Source organism: Rutidosis leptorrhynchoides, chromosome 1 (genome assembly GCF_046630445.1).
Source record: "Rutidosis leptorrhynchoides isolate AG116_Rl617_1_P2 chromosome 1, CSIRO_AGI_Rlap_v1, whole genome shotgun sequence".
Classification (NCBI taxonomy): domain Eukaryota; kingdom Viridiplantae; phylum Streptophyta; class Magnoliopsida; order Asterales; family Asteraceae; genus Rutidosis; species Rutidosis leptorrhynchoides.
The window spans coordinates 691,998,365-692,020,188 of NC_092333.1; the positions used below are offsets into that span (position 1 = coordinate 691,998,365).

General features: G+C 33.0%; 1 pseudogene; it reads left to right on the forward strand.

Annotated features, from left to right (window-relative positions):
• Positions 1-5,479: 5,479 nt before the first annotated feature.
• On the forward strand, positions 5,480-11,939 carry LOC139852569 (uncharacterized; annotated as a pseudogene).
• The last annotated feature ends 9,885 nt before the right edge of the window (positions 11,940-21,824 follow it).

A 21,824-nucleotide genomic window follows, 5' to 3' on the forward strand; every position in this document is an offset into this window, starting at 1 on the left:
TGTTTTTATTTTGGCGGGAAAACGCTCGGAGAAGTAATATATAACAATTATCGTGTTTTTCGAGCGTATATTGAGGTTTTAGCTATTGAGGTTTAGATATTAGGGTTTAGATATTAGGGTTTATAGGGTTTAGATATTAGGGTTTAGAAATTTAGGGTTTAGGGTTTAGATTTAGGGTTTAGATTTAGGATTTATATTGAGTTTTTAACACGAACGGTTTAGAGTTTAGGGTTTAGGGTTTGGTGTTTTGGGTTTATGGAATAAACCCAAAACACCAAACCCTAAACCCTAAACTCTAAATCGGGCTAAATTTTACTTCACAAAACATGAAGAAAAAAAAACGTTCATATTCTTCACGAATTATATTATCTTGAATGTTATTTTTGCCGACCGTTTTCCCGCCTAAATAATAACATTCATCACGAAGTGTCTCTTCTAAATATTCATATTTTCGTGTGATCTTGATGCCGGAAAAAAAAGTCCAAAAAAACGAAAAAAAAAAATTTTTGCTTCCCCCGCTTCCCCCCGATTGGTTACTTCCCCATTGATCCTGCCCCTATATATTTTTTGTCATTTAGATGCATTGTTTGCTTGGTTCTACATTTTATGTAGAACATGATGTAGAACAGCATGTAGAACATGCTGTTCCACACTTGTTCTACATCAAATTTCATCAAATTAAGTTAGGGTTTAGATTTAGGGTTTAGATTTAGGGTTTTAGGGTTTAGATTTTAGGGTTTAGGGTTTAGATCTTAGGGTTTAGGGTTTAGATTTAGGGTTTAGAATGAGTTTTTTACACGAACGGCGTAAACCCTCAACCCTAAACCCTAAACCCTAAACTCTAAATCGGGCTAAATAAAAAAAAAGTTGATTTTAAAAAAAACATGCGAAATTCAAACAAAAAGGTGAAATTCGAACAAAAAATGTATGATTCGAACCAAAATGCTTCAATTGAAACTAATTTTCGTTCTACAATTTTGTAGAACCGAACAAAATAATTGTAGAACTGAACAAAAACGGGAAATTAGAACAAATTTTGTGAAATTCGAACAATTTTAGATTCTACATTTTTGTAGAACATGGAGGAATTCGAACAAAAATTAGGAAATTAGAACAAAAATATGTAGAACATGATATGTAGAACAGAAATGTAGAACGAATATTGATTTTGTGCTTTTGATTTTCTGTTCGACTTCATTCAAAATTGTTCGGCCGCGTCACTTTTTTGCTCGAATTTGAGTTCTCAGGTTCTCACAGTAGAATAGTTCTCAGTGGATCCCTCCCCTATATATATATATATATATATATATATATATATATATATATATATATATATATATATATATATATATATATATATATATATATATATATATATATATATATATATATATATATGAAAGTGTTTGAGACTCAATCAATTATTCTCATTCCATCAATCCATATTTATATACAAAGATATGTCTTGGTGACCAAGACTAACCATATATAGATCAATATAATTCTAAACAATATACGATTCTAATAATAACTAAATATCTATATATATGGAATATATCGATGCCTAATACACCCCCGCAGTTTCAGCGGGAGGAGGACGGATGCTGAGACTGTCTCGAAAATCATCAAAAATAAGTCTTGGTAACCCCTTTGTGAAAATGTCAGCTATCTGAAATCGAGAAGGAACATGAAGAACTCGAACTTCGCCACGGGCTACTTTTTCACGTACAAAGTGAATATCCATCTCAATATGCTTCGTTCTTTGATGTTGAACTGGATTACAGGACAAGAAGATGGCAGAAACGTTATCACAAAACACAAGAGTACATTTCGGTAATGGACAATGTAACTCAAGTAGTAGATTATGTATCCAACAAGTATCAGAAACTACATTAGCTACTCCACGATATTCCGCTTCGGCACTCGAGCGGGACAATGTCGGTTGCCTTTTAGAAGACCAGGAAATAAGGTTATCACCAAGATACACACAATACCCAGATGTAGAACGCCTAGTGTCGGGACACCCTGCCCAATCGGCATCAGTATAAGCAACAAGACGTGTATTAGAAGACTTATATAAGTGCAAGCCGTAATGTAAAGTGCCCTGTAAATATCGTAAGATGCGACGCAACGCATGTAAATGAGGAGCACGCAGATCATGCATATGAAGACAAACCTGTTGAACCGCATAAGAAATATCAGGGCGAGTAAAAGTGAGATACTGTAATGCCCCAGCCAAACTACGATACTTAGTAGGATCATCAATAGGAGGGCCATCAGATCCACTAAGTTTCGCATTAGTGTCAACAGGTGTGCGAACTGGATTACACTGAGACATCCCTGCACGTTCTATAATATCTTTCGCATATGTGGACTGCTGTAAAAAGAGTCGGTTCGAAAAACGTTGAACTCCAATGCCTAAAAAATAACTCAAAGGCCCTAGATCTTTCATGGCAAACTCACGGGCTAACAAAGTAATAATAGATTTCCGAAGTGTGTCACTAGAGGCGGTGAGGATAATGTCGTCCACATATAAAAGAATATAAGCCATGTGCAAACCATTATGATATATAAAAAGTGAATTATCGCACCTACTATGCACGAATCCAATTGTAGTAACAAAATCTGCAAATCGTTGATACCACGCTCGCGGGGCTTGCTTAAGACCATATAACGACTTCTGAAGGAGACATACGTGATTCGGATATTTTGTATCACGAAATCCGAGGGGTTGGTGCATATAAACTGTCTCTCGAATGGTGCCATGCAAAAAAGCATTCTTGACGTCGAGCTGATGAATTGGCCAAGACTTTGATAAAGCAAGAGTGAGAACCGTGCGAATAGTAGCAGGTTTGACCACGGGGCTAAACGTCTCATAACAATCAACTCCAACTTGTTGTGACCTGCCATCACCAACCAAACGAGCCTTATATCGCTCAAAAGTACCGTCAGACTTATGTTTATGCTTAAAAACCCACATAGAACGAATAATATGCATATCACTAGTTCGTGGAACTAAAACCCATGTCTTATTATCAATTAAAGCATTATACTCGTCGGTCATAGCTAGTTTCCAATTATGGTCAAGTAACGCATCTTTAGGATTACACGGTATAGGCGAAAGATCAGTAGAAGTAGAAAGATTAAAAGGAATCTTGGGCTTAAAAATACCCGACATGCTTCGTGTATGAATTTGTCGAACCGGAGGAGTGTGATGTGAAGGCGGGCTATCAGTGGGAGGTGTCGGTCCAGTTGGTAAAGTAGGTGAAGCAACAGGAGGAGACTGGGCCAAGGATGGTGGAGACGGACTAGGTGAGGGAGTGGGAGATGTGGGCTCAGTTTGGGATTGGGCTGAAGGAGTAGATGGAGTGGAAATAATATTAGTGGGTTGCAGTGATGGCGCAACAGTAGTGGGTCGAAGGAATATATGTGGGTCATCAGTAAAGGGAGAATAAGACGTTGGTGAAGATTTATTAATTTTGGCGAAGGGAAATTGTGTTTCATCAAACACAACGTGGCGTGCGATTATTATTTTGTTGGTTGTGAGATCATAACATTTATAACCTCGGTGGTTAGAAGGATAACCAAGGAAAACGCAAGGAGTGGAACGAGAATGAAGTTTATTTATAGTAGCGGAAGGTAGTAAAGGATAACATAAACATCCGAAAACACGAAGATGTTCATAAGCGGGGAAACGTTTGTAGAGAATTTGCGTTGGGGTAGAATTGTGAAGAAGTTTACTAGGAATAATGTTTAATAGATAGGTTGCCATTTGTAATGCATGGTGCCAAAAATTATGTGGTACGGAAGAGTGAGCAAGAAGTGTGCGCATGATATTATTGATTGCACGAATTTTGCGTTCCGCTTTACCATTTTGAGAAGAAGTATATGGACATGAAAAGCGAAAAGTCATACCATTAGTGGCACAAAAGGAATGAAAAGAGTTATTATTGTATTCTTTGCCATTATCGCACTGAAAAGATTTGATGGGCATATTAAATTGCGTTTGTATATATTTGGAGAAAGCAAGAAAAGTAGAGAAAACTTGTGATTTATTTGAGAGTGGGAAAGTCCATAGAAAATTAGAGAAATCGTCAAGAAAAAGGACATAAAACCGGTGTCCGGCCGAACTTAAAATTGGGGAAGTCCAAACATCACTATGAATAATGTCAAAGGGTAAAGAAGTAGAATTAGTAGAATCAAGAAACGGTAATTTTATTTGTTTACCAAAAACACAAGATTGACAAATAGATGTCTTATTATCCTTATTATAAGAAATAGAATTATTATTCTTAAGAAAAGATAAAATACGGTTGCCCGGATGTCCCAAACGATGATGCCATAAGTCTTGAGACACTGAGAGAAAGGTAGACGGTTGACCAAGACTACGAAAGACGGAAGACGGAAGCGGGTAAAGATCACCTGTGCTATTACATCTCAGGATTTTGGTACCCTTAGGAAAGTCCTTTACAGTAAAACCAAAAGGATCAAACTCAAGAGAAACATGATTATCGTTGGATAAACGGCGTACGGAAACTAAATTTTTAATTAATTGCGGAGAATGTAAGACGTGTTTTAAGTATAAAGGACGAGAAAGAGTGGGAAAAGAAGCGCTACCATAGCCTTTAATTGGAATACCGTGACCATTACCGACAACAATATTGTTTGGAATGCTTAAAGGATAATAAGTCATGAGTTTACCTGAAGAGGAAGTCATATGAGATGTCGCACCCGTATCCATATACCAATTTTCGTCGGGTGAATGAAGAGACAATGTATTGTTCAAGGGACCAGTTTGATATCCAGAAAAATTAGAGAAATTCATGCCGCCGCGCCCTCTAATTCTTCGACCACGGTTACCTGAATATCTACCTCCTCGACCACGAAAATTTGTAAACCCATTATTCTGTAGATTGATCTGTAAACCCATATTTTGTCCCGAATATCTACCCGAATAAAATTAATTAACTTCGCTAGATTGATCTGACCAAAGAAAATAAGAAGGATAGTCGATGTCTCGTGAGGAAAAGATCAAAAAAAAGGTCGGTGTAATTAAATTAGTATGCAAAACACCGATCGTACTCTAAAGGCGCTGACGCAAAACATATATTCAAACACCAATACACCGTCAATGAAATAATTAATTCTTTCTAAGCTTGCTCTAGAAACGTTCGGGAAAAAAAAAATACAAAGAAAAGATAAAAGAAGCGAAGTATGAAAAGCAGATAACTTTGTGGTGACCACAAATTTCGTATTCAGGACGTACAGCTTCTTTTTTTTTTTTTTTTTTTTTTCAGTTGATCCGTGTAAGAAGGCTACCCCACCTCCGTCTCTCCTCACAGCAACCTGCTTCATTTCATCCTCCTTTTAAACAATAAAACCTCAAATACTCCACACTCAAAAATATCAATGTGAGCCTTCAAATCTTACCCAAAAAAACAATTACACATATTGGGTTTTTAGTTTTTATCTCTTATAAATGGCCGGTTTACTTAATAATGGTGATAACAATAATAAACAGATTGGTTGTATGTCCGGTTTTCTTCAGATCTTTGACCGTCAACATTTTTTGGCCGGAAAACGACTTCAATCCGCCAAACGCCTCTGTGACGATCGCTCCAAATCCATATGGACGAACACGTCATTCATTGATTTCATTGCGAGGTATTTGACCTCTATGTGATACATTTTGTAACATTGTATTCGTTTGAAAAGGTATTTCATAAATGAATATATAAATTCCAGGTTTTTAACATCTGATGATTCCTACGTATAGACAATCACCATTTAAATGGTTTACAATAATACATCTGTTGACAATACAGTCAAAATAAGATACATGGTAATGGTTTGGTGAATGCAAGTTTCTTGTATATAGCATGTATGACTCCAAGCACATATCTTGTATCACGTATAAGCAAACAGCGGAAGACTTCTAGAAACCTGAGAATAAACATGCTTCAAGTGTCAACACAAAGGTTGGTGAGTTCATAGTTTTAATATTACACATAATCCGTATATCAATGTGGATTACAAAAGTTCAGTTGTTTTATTCAAAACGTTTATCAATAGGTTTTACATAAAAGGTGGATCACAAGATTTCAGTTGTTTCATTCGAAACGTTTATCAATCGGTTCTACAAAATTGAGCACCCTGGTAACTAAACTTTAATGTTTATATAATTTGTACCCTTTGTATAATCATCTTAATAATATACGCTAACCAACGTGTACGCTTCTCAAATAGCATACGTCCGTTAAAAGGCTAGCGCTCTAGCTCGGACGGGGATATCAAGCCCTATGGATCCATATACTACTACTCGCGCCCACCAGTTCTTATAACTGGCAGTTAACAGTTACCAAAGCTAAGGGATTTTCGGTTCAAACTCAGTGTAGAATTTAGTATGTACTTGTATCCATTGCGTTTAAAATAAAGTGCATGTATTCTCAGCTCAAAAATATATGTTGCAAAAGCAATTAAAAAGGGATCAATGAAACTCACGCATATAGATATTGTAAAACAGTTATTAAATCATTTGCATGTATTCTCAGCCCAAAAACATAAAGAGTAAAAGGGATCATATGAAACTCACACAAAATCAGTTTTAGTATTTGTATCCATTTAGTAAAACAGTTTATAAAACTGCGCATGTATTCTCAGCCCAAAAATATATTTAAAAAGGGATCAAATGAAACTCACACATATAAATATTGTATATCGGTTAATAAAACATTTGCATGTATTCTCAGCCCAAAAACGTAGAGAGTAAAAGGGATCTCATGAAACTCACAGTTAAATATTGATATACAATATTGTAGGAAAGCACGTAGACGCATCGGAGATGATAAACACGAGGTTTGATTCACAAAAAAATACCCCCGAACATTACCCATAACCTCCTTGGCAATAACCCATAATTTCCTTAGATCTAGCTTGCTCGAAAACTCATTTTGAAAATTACTTGGACAGCACTCCGTCGTAATATTTTTTGTACATTATTATTTTTGTATCGCAAAAATAATAACACTAATAATAATAAAAAATAATAAGATTAATAATAATCTTATTAATAATAATAATAATAATAATAATAATAATAATAATAATAATAAATAATAAATAATATTACGGAGTATATATATATTTGTGTATGTGTGTGATTTAAATCGAGCGAAAACACTGAAATTTATAGATGTGGCCTGAAATCTGGAGTCATGCGACTCGCATGGAAATGGCCTTCTGGCCATGCGACTCGCATGAGGACCAGGGACAGCTCACATATGCTTTGTAATTTAGCTCGTCGACATAATTAAATATTAATATAATATATATAATTTAAATAATTAATTATATATTATATTAAATTCACGTGCATAGTTGACTTGTAATTTTTGTTCCGATAAGTCGTACGTCATCACTCGACTTATGTCCCGGTTCTGGTTTTTCGAATGTCCTTTCGTACGCTGAGAAAACTTGCATTTTACGTTTCGTGACACGTACCTTTGTCAAGATATAGCCTTAAGTTATCCATAAACTATACCACTCATAGTATATCTTAAACTTTTGAGTATTTTGGTCATTTACTTCTATAAATCATCGTCTCGTTATTTGTTAAAAATACATTTTAAAATAGTGTTTTACTGTAGCAACGTTACTGTAGCAAAGTCAAATTTTACTGTAGCAATTCACTGTAGCAAAGTCAATTTCACTGTAGCAAATAGTGATTTTTGAAAACACTATAGCATTTTGAGTAATGTGGCAATTTGAAAACACTGTAGCAAATTAGTGTTTAACTGGTTCATCTTAAACGCTTTAGTTAACTTATCTAAATATCAATTGAATCAATAAACGAATGTTACTATCGTTTATTATATATATGTATATATCTTTTTAATATACATAAATCAGTTTTTAAATACACATTGGACGTTATTTATAAATAAATTTTAATAATAAATATTTCAACTTATCATATACATTCAAATAGATATTTAAACCAATAAGTTTAATGTACGGTATCAAACAATTAATACATTGTTACATTTTCATGTTATAGTATATATGTATCTTTTTACATATAATTGTTCGCGAATCGTCGAAAACAACCGAAGGTATTTAAATATATAAAAGTAATTCAAAAATTTTGAGATTCAGTTTTACAGACTTTGCTTATCGTGTCGGAAATGTTTATCATACAAAGATTAAGTTTAAATTTAGTCGAAATTTCTGGGTCATCACAGCCTCCCTCCTCCCACCACCGCCGTAAGTTTTTACCGTTTTACTTTATATATTGTGTCACATTGTTCTACCTATATCCTCTTGCATATATGTTTATTATTCTGTGTTCATTCATACTAATTTTTGTACCACGATAACAAAATGTGGTGAAAATGGAAAGGGTGATGATTCGTACACCACCAATTTTTAGCCGTACACCACCAAACATGCTTTACAGTGTTGTACAGTACAACATCATAATGCAAGTTTGGTGGTGTACGGCTAAAAACTGGTGGTGTACGGATCACTCCCCAAATGGAAAATGTATGAAATATTACAGTAATTAATAAAAAAATGTTAGCTATAGGCATTAGACAATAGAGTAGCTAGTGTTTTCATATAGGCCGACTCATTTGCGTGTGTAGGGTTTACGGAGTAGTATTATTTAATTCACATGTAATCTGCCCAACGGTTCCCGCATGTACTTTGTGTCATTGATAAGGAGAGGTCATGGGTTCGATCCTTAGGGATGACATAATTTTTTTTAACCAATTGAACACCAATAATGGTGGTATATATTTACCCTATAAGGAGGTTTTACCGGATTCGTTCACGGGCCTCTACCCGGACCACTGCCCGAATGGATGTGTTCCCGGGTACCGTCGATCGGGTTCGGGTTTCCGCCCGAACGTGTGTGTTACGTGAAAATAATGAGGGTCTTTGAAATAAATGATCTATTGATCCCAAAAAATCGCCGTTAAAAAAAATCTATAAATAAATACCGTTTCAATTATACATTTATTATGATTGTGTTTTATTTAACAGGAGACCGTGAGTTCGGGGGCGAGTCTAGATGATTTTCAATCGTCTCCGAGTGAGAATGCGGATGGAAAACAGAAGTCGTTGAAATCGAGTAAAGAATTGGGTCGACATTCGCCCGATGCTAGAGTGATAGTCGATTCGATAGCGAGTATTCGTCGAAAAGAATATGCACAACTATCAGATAAATCGTCTGAATGTGAAAGTGAAAGTAGTAACAATAACAATAATAGTAATGATAATAGTAATATTAATAGTAATACAACGATTGCTGATGGAGATGAGAAGCAAACACGATCCCCAAGTGTCATAGCTAGACTCAAGGGGTTCAAATCGTTATCATCGCCTAATCAGAAAGTTTCACCTAATGTTGTGAAACCCGAGTTACGAAGATCTGCTCAAAAACTCGGGTTTCTAAAGATATTGTTCGTTCGAAATACATTGATACGAATAACTTTAAAGTGAAACTTCCAAATCAATCACAAAAGAAGACAAATGAAAATGTTGAATCCGTAAATACATTGAAGTCGGAATGTTCTAGAACGAATGGGTGGAAGTCGAGAAGCTTCTTTGATTCAAACGATTTCTTCCCAAAGCAAAATCGAACGATAAGAATGGGTGAACAATCAAATGATCTAACCACATTGAAACAAATTCTAGAAGTTTTACAACTTAAAGACCTTTTGCATTCTTCTGATACACCTTTGAAACGAAACAACCAACGAAATTTCGTGTATGAGAGAAATTTACGATGTGATCAATCGAGCATTGTTCTCATGAAACCGGGACATGATTCTAGTCGAGCCACGCGTAAAAATGTTATTGAAAATCGCAAGAGGAATCCGGTGAGAAATGGAAACTTGTCCCGAGAGTAACTTGAAGAGTTGTAATTCAATTGTGAAAAGAAAACCATTGAGTATCCAGATCCAAAGACGAGCTAAGCAACCAATAGATTCACTACAAAATTCGCCAATTAATTCGCCCAATGTTTTACCTAAAAGGACGAATCGGCTTCCAAAGAAAAAACTCGTAAAAAACATCGTTAGAGACGAGTAAAACTCCATTGAAAACGACCTTTGCACACCTTCTACGACCGATTCTGAGGTTTGGAAATTGCGAATGCGCTTTTTTGTTGACGGACCTAACTGGTTATACGAAAAACATAACTAGCTAGGTCCGTTAAGGGTATCGTTATTATATAGTTTTCTGTATAAACAATCAAATTAGCAAATACTCCATCCGTCACAGAATAATTGTTTGAGTTGACAGTTTTTTTGAGATAGAGGGAATATATAAAAACGTTGATAATTAACAATGCTATTATGGTGTATAGATTGATCACCCTATAATGGTAACTTAATTATGTGGTTTATATAATTTGTTTGTTTATTATTTGATAGAGATATAAATGGGAAGTATGTAAAGAAGGAAAGAGTTTGTTACAAAGATGTGACAAAGTTACTTCATAACATAGCGGAAATGACCGAGTCACAACCGAGTTCGGGTACGATTATACCGAGTCCAGTGTCGGTTCTTGATTCGGATGGGTTTGATAATGACGAGTCAACATCTCCTTTAGACAGCATTGATATCATTAAAGGTATGCCCAAAACAAACAAATCTTTTATTACTTTCACATGACACTTACATGTTTGACTTATTATTTTATATACTTACCGACAAGACCATTTGATGACCCTGTTTGGTTTTACTAGCCGACGTGGCGTAATCTAGCTGGTTACATCAAGTCACTGTCATCTACGTAAATGAAATGCTTTTAATCTAGCTGGTTACTATGTGACATATTTGGTACGAAATTATCACTATGAGCAAGATAGAAGAGTCGAATGGCTTTTCAAAAAAGCCAATTAAAGTTCCTGCCAAAATACTAAACCCCAAGAAATGTCTAAAAGAAAAGAACATGGAAGAATTCCGTGGGTTTTTGAAGGGTATGTTCGATAGCAACGAATGCCCTAATAAATCGAAAGTATGAATATTGCGACGTGGAACTCTAGGGGAAAGTATTTGGTGGGTGTTTGCAAAGGAATTTTGTTTGGGTTGAAATTCTAGCGTAAAGAAAATGGCATTAGTTAATTGGACTAAGTTTGTATTCCAAAAGAATGTAGTGGTCTTGGTATCGTTCCCTTAAGGTTGAAAAAGTTAACTTTATTAGCTAAATGGTGGTTAAGACTTAATGTAAAGAAAGATTCCATATGAAGAAACCGGTAGATATGGAATTTTTTTAGTAAGAATGAATCTTTCATATGGGATCTTGAGTTCTCTATTAATCTTGACCCATACAATAATAATAATCAACTCCTTAAGTTACAATCTTTATTGAGTCATGTTATGTTGGATAGTCTAAAAGAAGATGAGTTCTTGCGGGCTCACTCGGGTGAGAAAATTTTTACGGTGACAGAAGGTAGGTAATGATATCATCTAATTTGTAAAAGAATTTTGTGGCTTACATATTCAGATATTTATGTCTTCTAGTGTTTTATGTATATTTTCTAATGATGGGTTCTAGCATTTGGACATGAAGTGTTGTGAGTTTAGTTTGCATTCTTTTAAACCTTCTATTTAATTGTTAATTTTTCACTTTTTTAGTGAAAAATTATTATTAATTTAATCCTTGTTTTTTGTCAATAAAATAAAAAAAAAAAAAAATTTGGTACGAAAAGGAGTCAATATTGTAGATCGTTGAACATAAGTTAGGTTTTCTTAATGCCAAATAATGAATTGTATGGTACAAATAATTTATTAATTTAGATACATCAAATAATTTATTTTAGATAATTCATTACGTCAAATAATTTATCAATTTAGATCAGGGCCGGATATTAGGGCGTGCAAGACGTGCGGCCGCACAGGCCCCAATATATTTAGGGGCCCAAAAATTTTAGCCCAATGTTACATATCTAGTTCATTTATTAATTAAAAGGGTAAAGATTTTTAAAATAGAAAACATAGTCAACCTAGAATTTAAAGGGCCCACTTTTGTTTATTGAATTCAGTAAAATACATGAAAAATTTCGTATATAAAGGGTCCAATTTTATTTATCGAACAGAGCTCATAAAATTGACAAGACGGCACTGATTTAGATACATCTAAATTTATTGATTTAGATAGATCAAATAAATCATTACATCAAATAATGAATTGTATGATACAAATAAATTTTTTTAGACTTAAATACGTAGTAATGAATTGTATGATAAAAATAATAATGTATTAATTTAATTTTTTTTTAGCGAAAAACATATTATATAAATAAATAAAGAGAAGATCAGACGATCTTGTGGTGTTACAATTGACAAATTATACAATCTGTTTGACAACTATTGAACTCGCCAAAAGAGAGGCGATCTTACAAACAAATTACAAAATTGAAGGCAACGACACAAATCGGGAAAAACAATCCCCAAGAACCAAACTAACAAACAAACTAAAACCGTGCCCGCTGCATCTTGACGTAACCACCAACAAGAAAGCCTGACCCAAAAGAAAGTTCCTCACCTGAATTGAAGCCTGCAACCGCGAGCCAGAGCCCACACGTCCCACACCAACCGCATCAACCTCCGTACGAATATCCGTATCCAAACACCCGCCTGGAAACCCAAGAAAACTTCCCACGAGGCAACATCGACCAGAAACCCAGATTAAATCCTCGATGATCAACACCTCCAAGCAGACCTCTGAAGCAGCCAGCCCAGAAACCCTAACCAGTCAAAGCCCAGACCAAACGGAGGAAGGGACACCAACCGAGAAAACAACCCGAAAAACCACCCTTTTGGCACTCAACGACTCTAGAGAACACCTCTCACGACCCTAAAGCCGCCAAGGAGGCAACAACACCGCAACGCTCTGAACCGAAACAGGTGACGAGGAAGGACGAGCGAATCAGACCAAACACTCAACAAAGGAGAACGACCCAGTCAACAAAAACCAGTCAATCCGGAAAGGTAAAAATTGCCATTTTTGTAAAATAGAGAAAAACCGGCTGATAATGCTAAAAACGAACATATATTTCATAGCATTATCCCTCAAGAAAGACAAGCTTTTAGTTGCAATTGTTCTATTTACAAGTGATATTCGTTTAAATAATAAAGGTGAAGACAAAAGACAGATTCGACGAATTGAAGACGCAAACGATCAAAAAGCTCAAAAGTACAAAGTACAATCCAAGAGGTTCAAATTATTGATGAGAAACGTCTAGAAATTACAAGAGTACGAGCCGCAAAACGCAAAGTACAAGATATTAAATAGTACGCAAGTGAAAGAACCCGTTCATATACATTATAAACGATTCACAATAGTTGATTACATTGCGAGGTATTTGACCTCTATATGATACATTTTACAAACATTGCATTCGTTTTTAAAAGACAATCTTTCTTTACATCAAAAATTGACAGGCATGCATACCATTTCATAATATTCACTATCCAACTATAAATTGATTTAATAATAATCTTTGATGAACTCAATGACTCGAATGCAACGTTCTTCGAAATATGCTATGAAAGACTCCAAGTAATATCTTTAAAATGAGCAAATGCACAGCGGAAGATTTCTTTAACACCTGAGAATAAACATGCTTTAAAGTGTCAACCAAAAGGTTGGTGAGTTCATTAGTTTATCATAATCATTTATTTCCATCATTTTAATAGACCACAAGAATTTCATTTCCAGTTCTCATAAATATACGTCTCATGCATAGAGACAAAAAAATAATCATTCATATGGTGAACACCTGGTAACCGACATTAACTAGATACATATAAGAATATCCCCTATCATTCCGGGATCCTCCTTCGGACATGATATAATTTCGAAGTACTAAAGCATCCGGTACTTTGGATGGGGTTTGTTAGGCCCAATAGATCTATCTTTAGGATTCGCGTCAATTAGGGTGTCTGTTCCCTAATTCTTAGATTACCAGACTTTAATAAAAAGGGGCATATTCGATTTCGATAATTCAACCATAGAATGTAGTTTCAATTACTTGTGTCTATTTCGTCAAACATTTATAAAAGCGCATGTATTCTCAGTCCCAAAAATATAAAGGGTAAAAAGGCAAATGAAACTCACCATACTGTATTTCGTAGTAAAAATACATATAACGTCATTGAACAAGTGCAAGGTTGGCCTCGGATTCACGAACCTAAATTAATTATATATATTTATGTGTTGGTCAATATTTGTCTAACAAATTAGATCAAGTCATAGTGTACCACAATCCTAATGCTCGAGACTAATATGCAAAAGTCAACAAAAGTAAATTTGACTCAAAATAATTTCCAAAAATCTATACATGATTAATATATAGTTTAAATATCGTCGTTTTATATTTTTAAATATTTTTAAAAGATTTATTAGAGTAAATAATATAATTTATTTATTAATTAATAAAATTTTATATTATATTTATATAATAAAATATACTTTTATATATATTAAGTAATAAAATTTATAGGGTTCATTTAATATTATAAAGATAATATGATAGGTATTATTAAAGTAAGTTATTACACGTAGTAAAATATGTTTGTATCAAATATTTATTTGATAAAATAATATCTATAATGATAGTAAGTAAAAGTTGTATTATTTTGTAATAATAATTATTATTATAAAAATATCAATATTTATAATTACTAAGATAACATTATGATAAACGATAATTCTAATTATGATAACTTTAATATTTACGATAATTTTTAATATTATCTTTAAAATAATAATTCTATTTAAAATAATAATAATAATGATATTTTATAGTAACAATGACATTTCTATTAAAATGATAATTTTTGTTAAAATGATAGTTTTAATACTAACGATAATTTTAATAATAATAGTAATGATAAAAATAATAAGAACGATAATTTTATCTAAATCAATATCTTATAATATTTTAATTTCATCATGATACTCTTACCCATTATTTCCTAATCGTTTCGTTTAATTGCTTTTAATCGTCTTTTATATCGTGTTCGTAATAATGATAATAATAGTAATCAAAATAATTAGGTGTTACAAATATTTGTTTTAATTACACTAATATTAATAATGATAGTTACTATAACATTATTAGCGATAATACTAATAATTATCTTAATGATAATATAGTAATAATAATATTAACAATAACAATAACCATTTTTAAATAATGATATATATATTAATAATGATAATAATAATAATACCAATAATAATAATAATAATAATAATAATAATAATAATAATAATAATAATAATAATAATAATGATAATTGGATAATAATAATAATACTAATTATAACTTTAACGATAATAACGATAGTAATAATAATAAAAAATAACAATTTTTTTAATGATAAATCCTTTTATTGATAAAGATAATAATAATAATAATAATAAGATAAAACTAGAACGACGATAATAACGACGATAATAATAATCATTTTTAATAATAATACAAAAATTCGATGGACTATAACTTCAAATCCGTTCATCGAAATCATTCGATATCTAAATGAAAAGTTCTTAATTTTTCGTTAGCTTTCCAACGACATGCATATCTTATACCTTATCTCAGTCGCATATATAACTAATTCAGGATTCAACATAACCTAACTAAAGGCAATATCAAAAGTACAAATATGCATAATCCTATATACTCGAGCACTAGTCAAGGATACACTATTAGTATGTAAAAGTTAAATTATGAGTACTCACGTATCAATATTGAGATTCAATATTGCAGGAAAGGTACGTAGACGCAACGGAGATGATAAACACTATATTGACCTCACGAGCATACCCATGAACCATACCCAATCACCTCCATAGCTATAACCCATAATTTCCTTAATCCAATCCCACTCGAAAAACAATTTCAAAATCACTCGGACAGCACTCTGACGTAATATTTTATGTATACTAATAATATCTTGAAATAATACGGAGTAAATATATATATGTAAATCGATTGAGAGAGTTTAGAGAAAAATATTTTCAAGTTTCTATGAAATAATGAAACCTATTGAATTCTATTTATAATAGATTTTTGAATTATTAAAGTGAATTATTAAAGTATGAATTATTAAAGTGAATTATTAAAGTATGAATTATTAAAGTGAATTATTAAAGTATGAATTATTAAAGTGAATTATTAAAGTATGAATTATTAAAGTGAATTATTAAAGTTAAAGTAAAGTAAAAATAAAGTAAAGGTAAAGTTTAAGTATAGTAAAAGTATAAAACTATGTACGTATAATACGCGTATAAATATATATAATATTAATTTAAATCGTTATATATATTTAATAAAATAAAATATAAATATCGTTATCTTTATCATACTGGTTAAGTAATGAGTTGTCAAAAATGGTTCTAGATATTTATAAAAGTTATATACGTTTTAATAATAAAGTTCTTTTTAAACTGAAAACGTTTTTGTACGTTTGAAACTAAATCAAATAAATATAATAATTTTGTTTTCCAAAACCAAATATATTTTTAAGAATCATTTTGTTTAAAGGTTAAAATAATGGAAATCGTTATATCATAAAATGTTTTAGAAAAGTAGAATCATATATATTCATAATAGGTTTCAAGTTTTTAAATTACAGTTTGTTGGTGAAGCATGGGATAAAGTTCAAAGGTTAAATAAACGTATGAAATCATCTTAATGAAAAATGTCGAGTTACTTAACTTGTCGATATCCAACATCTAAGTTATTTACACTTCACGTTCTTACTTATAAATCACTTTACCATTTTCCGAATGTTGTCAAAAAGAATAGATTTCTTAAATCACAGTGGACCTCATAACATAGACCCGTAATCATATCATAATATATTTGATAAATCAATCATTTGATATTATCTTGTAATTCCATCGATAAACATATTGAAACAAATACGTTCATGTAAAGTATTATACGTTTAATACTTTATTAATATTCTCAAGTTATAATATATATATACATATATATACATATTTATTTATATATAACGGTTCGTGAATCGTCAGAATTTGGTCGAGGTTATAATGAATGCATGAACACAATTTAAAATTCTTGAGATTTAACTTAACAAACTTTGCTTATCGTGTCGGAATAATATAAAGATAAAGTTTAAATTTGGTTGGAAATTTCCGGGTTGTCACAGTACCTACCCGTTAAAGAAATTTCGTCCCGAAATTTGAGTGGAAAGGTCGTGAATGATAATAAGTATGTTTTCATGATGCATACAGGCTGAAAATTAGAGTTTTATCATCAGCGAATAATTTGGATAAACAATCCATTTATATGAAGAGTACGAATGAAGCTAACATAGAAGAGTGAAATGAGTAAGTGTAGATTCATCTTATCATTTGACGTAGATATGATTGATTTCCAGATTTCAAGGGATTTGAAGAAAATCTTTGTAATAAGATTTGATTCTCCGGTAACAAAAGGAATTTGGATCCGCTTTAAATGCGATAGTCCATTTTAATTGTTTTGTCGGAGATTTTCTTATAAATTCACCTCCTTCGTTTTCTTACAACTCACACCTTCTGTTGATGCATTTTATGCAAGTCCCTAGACATCTACCCACGTCTATTGCAGATACAACAGTTTACAGGCCACCATGATCGTTCGTTATTATCCTATCCGTGTTTGTATGTGGTTACAGCAACTGCAGGAACGAGATTTAGATGTTTGACTATGTTACACTTAGTCAGACGTCCAAGTGAAGCCTCACTCGTACAGCTGATAGGTTCATACGCACGGTTGATACTGAGCTAAGTCACAATTACAACCTAAATGAGAAGACACGAATGAGTGATCACCCGTACGGCTGATGAAGCCAACTCGTATGTGTGATGGATGAATTGTACGGGTGAGTCAACAGCAGGGGTATATAAAGTCTTATGTTCATCATTTTAGGTTAAGCCTCTCATTTATTACACACACTCAGATCTGGTGAGCTCCTCCGATTCTCTCTCAACCCAAATCACCTAGGTGGTGAATAATAGCTCTAGGTGTTGATCTAATCACACTTGATTTAGTTATGGTATGACTAAATTAATCCCAAAAAGCTTAACCTATTTACTAGAGGGTTTGATTCACTTATTCCGTCATTGTGTGAGTTAAATCTGTTGATTTCTAAGTTCCTAGTCATGTTTCATCACCTTCTATTCTTTCCCCCTCAACTCATATTTTAAAGTGTTCATCAATATGCTCCATCCAGTTCTGATTCTCGATATATTTATAACTTTCATATCGGTCATTCTTCTTTTTCATCTACCGCCGGAAGAATCTATTTACTTCTACTATACTCTTGGGTTTATAGTGTTTCTAGTTCTACCGTGTCTTTATATTGCTATATGCATCGATATATATGGTTTATAATTTTTGGTTTGTCGTTGGGCTTTATATCTTCTCTTATATTTCAAAGTCTCTGTTTCTATCTTCTATAATCATTGTCATCCACAGTTAATGCTCTCTTTTATTTGCTGCAATTTATACCCCAATTTCTATTTCGGAGTTTTGTCCTTTCGTTTCTTCTTCTTGCGATTAAGCACCGCTTGTAATGGTCCAGAATTCACAGATATGAATTTCGGAATAAACATTGTTAATGTTCTAGGAAGGAAATTGTGATGGCACGATCTTAACTTGTCAAATTACTAGAATACCTTGGAAAAGGCCGAATCATCAAGAAATATTTTCTTGATATTTTAGAGGTTAAATAGAATACAAGAGTCGTATAACATGGCACATGATGATGTTATGATCTGTGAATCATCACGTTCCATTTAGAAACTCAGCATGAATTACTGTAATATAATCACGTTGATCAAGTGTCATTATATTATACTAACTCATGCTTCAGTTTCCAACACTACTTCAAAAACATTCATATTTTAAACTCAAAGGTTTACAGAGTATAGGAACTAAACAGTTTCCTTTTTGATGTAATACAGATAGCGCAAAGAGATAAATGATTCCAGATAAGAATAGTTATGGAAATATCTTCAGAAATATGGAGGATATTTATAATGAAAGATACGATGATATCTTAGAATTTCTAATATCAGAGGATGATGAAGAATATTGTCTGTAAGGGTTTAGTGTCAGGAGCAAGGTATTCGTTAATGACTTCAGCAGACACTGAATCATTTGGATTCTTTGAAGGCAGGTTCAGTCTTTGTGATTTGTCCACAGCCTCCTTCATACTTTGCTCAATCCGTTTTTCAGTTCCAAAACTTCTCTATTTCCGAGCTTTGTTAATACACTAATCTTTATCATCAAACTTTTTACTGCTAAGGTCGTTTACAGTTTTTGTTGCTTCATCAGCATTTCGAGAACTAGTTCGCGGTTCAGAGTGTTTTTCAGAAACTTCACATTCGAAGTATGTAAGCCTTGGAAATAGACGTTATGTATAACTGTTGGCGTCAACATGCTGTGAGATTTCAAAATACTGATTGCTAATTCCCAATGATTCGTATGGTAATTCTCGTTACAAGAGGCAGATGAGTAAATGATGAGGTTGCGATAAATATAAAGATTCTTCGGAATGCCCAAGATCAGTGAAGTTGTTGGTAAGTTTATTGCTAATGTGGTGGAATATGAAAGGTTCTCCGGTAACAAAAGGGTAATCACATATATCAAAATTATGATAAGGCTACTCCGAATGAAAAATTGAAGTTGTCTTGCTGGAGCTATGATATAATTTGCTACTTTGCAAAGGAATTGCAAGGTTATTTTTGCTAATAAATGCCAAAAGATCTGACACAGATATGTGTTGTATTATGACTTTGGTTTCGAGAGCTTTTTAAGTACATAACTGTGGGTAATATGTGGTTGGATTATCATCTCGATTGCTCATTATTTGAAGTGTCTTCAGAGATTTTCGAAGGGTTTGAACACAGATTGTAATTGTTTGTATACATTTGATGTTCTAACACACTTTTGAAGTCAAAGTATAGCTTTGAAAGATGTAGGAATCTAAAAGTGATGGTACCGGTTATATCTCGAATTGAATTCTGAGATTTTAAAATCAGAATATGTAATTGGGTTTGAATGAGTATGATTGTTTTAATTTCTATGAAAGAATGTATATTATTATGAAAGTAGGAAGTATAATTGATAATTTGCTTAATCTGATTCGAAGAATGTAATATATTAATTGTGAATTTATATATACCTCTCGGGTATTACCTACCCGTTAAAAAATTTTCACAATTAATATTTTGTACATAAGAATTTTATTACAGTCTTTATGAAAATATATATGTATATATTCTCCTCAGATGTAACATAGATTTTAATGAGTTAATACTAAATTAAACTCATTCGATTTAAGGTTGGAACTAGAATTGAATAATTCCTTGAAGGCTTTAGAGGTTACATAAGTATTTCTTCAATAATATTGAAATTATGAATCAATACTTCATTATTTGTTGAGATGTGATGTTGGTTTTCGTTAAATTCTTGTGAACTTCGCAAAGTACGAATGATGTTATCTGAAAAGTTTCGGTTACATCAATGATGAAGTGTAAAATCAAATATATACTTGATTTATTAGGAATTGGAATTTGTTGAATTGAGACAGAGATTGTAGTTAACGATGGTTAAGTCACGGGCGAGGGACGTACATTATTGCATATTTGTAATATGAATTAATCGAGTAGTTAAGATTCACACACAATAGCTTAGCACGGAAAGATTTATTTTTTATTTCAAAATATATATATAAAATATATATATAATTTCTTCAGAGGGAATGAGTTAATTCTTCATAACTTGTTGATACAATATACACGTTATTGATTCGTAATGATGTCCACAGTGATTCTTGAACTGACGGAGTTTGTGATATTATAGGTGTTGTTGATTCTGATGTTGACTGTACTGACGATGCTGGTGACGTTGACGGTACTGTTGCTGCTGTTGGTAAAACAAGTTTAACTTGTTAATCACACACCATTTTTTTCAGGGTTTCTACTCTTCCTTCTATCATTTTGGTTCGCTTAACTGATTTATGGTTAGGGCTAGATTAGATAATCTCTAAGACTTTAGAGATTATATAATCGCCGCGGAATGTTTCTCCAATGAAGTTATGAATCTTCGTCAGTTATTGTTGTTGCTACTCCTTGGTATCTATGGTGCGTATGACGTTGATACTAGTGGGACAGATTGTGAAGTTGAGGGTTACAACGTGGTTGTGGTTGGAGGTGGTAATGGTACTGTTGGCGTTGATGATGGTGGTACTGGTTATGCTGCTGGTGCTGCTGCTGGTGTTTGTAATCTCTGCACCATATTCTCTAAAGCCACTACCCGAGCGCGAAGTTCGTTGACTTCTTCTATTATTCCAGGATGATTGTCGGTCGGAACGAGCGGATAAATAAAATCTAGAATTTGATGTAGTATATAATCGTGACGAGATACCCTGGAAATGAGAGAGAAAATGGTGTCTCGAACAGGTTCGCCGATAAGTGCTTCAGGTTCTTCGCCAAGAGGGCAATGTGGTGGATGGAAAGGATCGCCTTCTTCTTGTTTCCAATGATTGAAGAGGCTACGAACCCATCCCCAATTCATCCAGAATAGGTGATGACTGATTGGTTGATCCATTCCGGTCACACTGCTTTCGGAGCTTGAGTGAGATTCCATTTCAGAATCCGAGTGACTTGAACTGATGACAAATTCCATTTCGTACGATTGTATAAAGGATTTTCGATATAAAATGATTTTTCGGCTATCGGGTGGTATTCTATTTACATAAGATATCTATATATAGATATCAAAAGATTTCAT